Below are 3,397 nucleotides of genomic sequence, written 5' to 3' on the forward strand. Positions count from 1 at the left end.
TGGGACCTTGGCTTAGCTCCTTCTCTGGAGGTGAGCCCTCTCTGGCTTCTTCCTTCTGACAAGAGACATCTGCTTGACTCTGCACTGGGTCTGAAGGCAGGGCCCATTCCTCCTGCCTTGCCCGCCCTTGGGGTGAGAGCCAGCCTGGTTCTTTCTCCCAGAGTTGGGCCCACCCTGGCTCTTGTCAGGCATAGCCTAGGACCCTATGTATGGCCCTCACTTGTGATCACTCCAGCATGCAGTAATGACAAATTCGTGCCCGTGGCAAGGAGAGATTATACATATTAATGCTGTCTATTAATACTAGAAGAGATGATTCTGCAGAGCCCATTTTCAGAAACCCTGTTCTTGGTGCAGCCAGAAATTAGGGTGTAAAGGGAGCTGACAAAGGGCTCTTGTCGCTGGCCAGGACTTGGCTCTTCTCCTCAAGGTACACAGCCAGCTCAGCCTGGCTTCTGCATGGCTTATTGACCTTCCCAGAGATCCTAGCCTCACCATATCTCTCAAGCACCTCTCCATCCTGGAGGGTGTCTGAGGAGGGGCACCGTCATTGGTCACCCACCTGGGAAGGGCCTTTCTTTTCTTAGGGAGGCACATTCACCTTACTGCCTGGAGCCACGAGGATCTCACAGAGCCAGTCCATGCAGAAGTGGGAGCCCACCTTCTGTGAGCCTCGTTCAGCCCTGATCCAGGGAAAGACCAAGGGCTCGAGATCGGCATTCATCGTAAAGTGGGCTATTGTCAGCATAGCATTAAACAGGACACGAGCAATTCAATGTGGGGGGGAGTGGTCTGTGTTTTCATTAATGTCCACATGTCACAGGGCTCTCTGCCACTGATGTGATCCCTGGAGCTGCCTTTGTTTCCCCATTGTCCCCATTCTCTTTTCTTTTCACCTGGCTGGTGTCGGTTCCTCTGGCTCTCTCATTCCTAAAGTGATTTATTCTGGAAAAGCCCTGCCACATTTCCCTGCACCCTTCCTACCCCTTGGCCCAAGTTTCATTATAATTGTCTCCCCCCCCCCATTATCTTACACTGAGGTGGCACTGGGGGCCTTTGCCTTGTTTTTGGAAATCCCCCGGGGCTGCCAGACAAATCCATGGGCAGAGAGCTTCTGCACAGGGGTTGTTTGTGTTGATAGTTTTAGCATGCGGACTACTTACTTCTGATGGGCAGAGTACCTTGCCTGAACTTACATCTGCAAAGTCTTTCAATCCTTTTGATCCCTCCCTCTAGCTGCCTGAGTGCTCGGAGCGCCAGCCTGCCCACAATGCATTAGCTCCCATTAACATTTAGAGAGATGCTAGGAAGGATCTCCAGAGGTCCCCGTTGCCCCTTGTTTCTGGAGCTGAGCTGTCTCTCCTCTCCATAGACAAACTCTAGAAAATAATTCCCTTAGCCACCCATCTAATCTCTTCAGTTTTTCTTTTCTGTTTGTTGGAATTAAACTTTGGAGTCAAGCTGACCAGTGATCCTGACTGGAACATTGTGAGTCACATTTCTGGGATGACGTTGGTAAGCTGGAGGGCTTCAAGCCCTCAACACAGCAGGGCTGTGTTGATCTGCTCCATCTGGATAGCGTAGCGGGTCTCCACCTCCCTCGGGCTGTCCTCCAAGCTGGGTTTCAGGTTTGAAGGGAATGCAGGTCAATCTCTAGGGACTGGACTGCACGTTTCAGCCCAGTGACAGTGTTTCGGGCTGCTTCCACCTCCTCAGATCTGCCGTTGATCACCACAGTGCTCTCCTCGATCTGCTGGGACCAGTATCTGTCAAGCTCCTCTCTGTTCTTCTACTGGGCTCGGATATCAGCCATGACCTTGCTCAAGTCCTGGGATTTGGGAGAGTCCACCTCCACAGTCAGCCCAGAGCCTCCGATTTTCACCTCCTCCTCATGCTTCTTCGTGAAGAGCAGCTCTTCCTTCAGGTTTTCGATCTCTGTCTCCAGTTGCAGCCTGGTCACGATGGTGTCATCGATGGCCTTCCGGAGGCCGTGAATGTCGCTTTCTACAGCCTCCTGGCCAGCTCTGCTTCATACCTGACTCTGAAGTCATCAGCCGCCAGACGGGCATTATCCATCTGTAGGACGATTCTGGCTTTGTCCACTGAGCTTGTATAGATCTGTGCCTGCAGATCCTCATTCATCTTGAAATAGTGTCCCCACTCTCTGGTCTGAAGCCCCTTCTTGTCCATATGTTCCCTGATTTTCCCTTCCAGTCTCCGATTCTCGGTCTCCAGGCTCCGCACGCGCTCCAGATAGGAGGCGAGGCGGTCCCTGAGGTCCTGCATGGTCTCTTTCTCCCCCTAGATCCCCCCAATCCCTACCAGCCCCCCCCATCAGGCTCCCGGCCCCCCAGCCCCCGCGGAAGCTGGTGGTGCGGGCCACGGAGATTCGGGAGCCGCCGGCGCCTTCATCGACTCTGGCTGCGCTGCTGGTGGGCAGGACCCAGGGGCTGGGCGCCTGGACTGAGCCCAGGGATCGGTAGTTGGTGGAGAATGTGGTCGAGCGGGTAGTGAAACTCATGATGTCGAAAGAGGACAGATGGGCGCAACAGGAATAGTGAGCCAATCCTTTATGTTCTTGACTTTCATCCCTCCTGCAGGGAAATGGTCTTTGTCCTCAGGCCAGCAGGGGCTGGTAGAGATTCTAGGGCAGGTTTTTGTTGGAAGACAGAAATGTCAAGACTGCCAATCAGCCTTTTGGGACCCAAGTGAATTGCTTTTTCAAAAGCAACACTTTTGAATTAAGGAGAAACAAAAATAAGATTTTGAATCTTCAAGGTTTCTGAGGAGCTTTGGATGGGACTCTGTGTTTGGGGTTTCCTTTTCCTTTTCTCTAGTCACTGGGTGGCCCCGATTCCGGGGTCCTCTAAGACCCTCCTCCAAGCTGTCTCCACTGCAGCATGCTTGCCTGCCCTGCTTGGCCTCGGCACAGATTTGGCAGAGTCTGATTCTTCAGTGGTTCCAGGAGTGACCTGGCCTCTTCCTTGTTTGCCCTGGGGGCCAGCTGGGGCCAGGGAAGAGACAACACCAGAGATGTTTCAGTGAGGTCAGCCTCTCTTTGCTCTGATGCTGGGGCCCTTGTGGAGGGCGGGAGAGCCGGCCAGTGCTGCTCCTGGCAGACAGAGAGGCTTTGTTACCTCCCCATTGTGTCCAGATGGAGCCAGCCGAGTAAGTTCCGAGACAAATGTGCCTTTGAACATCTCTGGCGGAGACCCTCTCACCTCCTGACCGTGGCCTCCTGCTGGGTGAATCACTGCTACCCTCCCGCTCTTTTGAAAAGAAAGGTCTACTGTTATTTTTCTTACAACATCACTTCCATTTCCCAACAAATCCTTCCTTTTCCCTCTCCCCTCTAAGAGAGCCATCCCTGAAAGCAAGTACAAAAAAGAGGGAAAAA

General features: G+C 53.1%; 1 pseudogene; it reads right to left on the reverse strand.

Annotated features, from left to right (window-relative positions):
* Positions 1-1,538: 1,538 nt before the first annotated feature.
* LOC138158532 (keratin, type I cytoskeletal 18 pseudogene) lies at positions 1,539-2,521 on the reverse strand (annotated as a pseudogene).
* Positions 2,522-3,397: the final 876 nt, after the last annotated feature.

This window comes from Petaurus breviceps, unplaced genomic scaffold, assembly GCF_028583685.1.
Source record: "Petaurus breviceps papuanus isolate PSGF00001 unplaced genomic scaffold, PetGlider_PUasm1.0 174, whole genome shotgun sequence".
Taxonomy (NCBI): domain Eukaryota; kingdom Metazoa; phylum Chordata; class Mammalia; order Diprotodontia; family Petauridae; genus Petaurus; species Petaurus breviceps.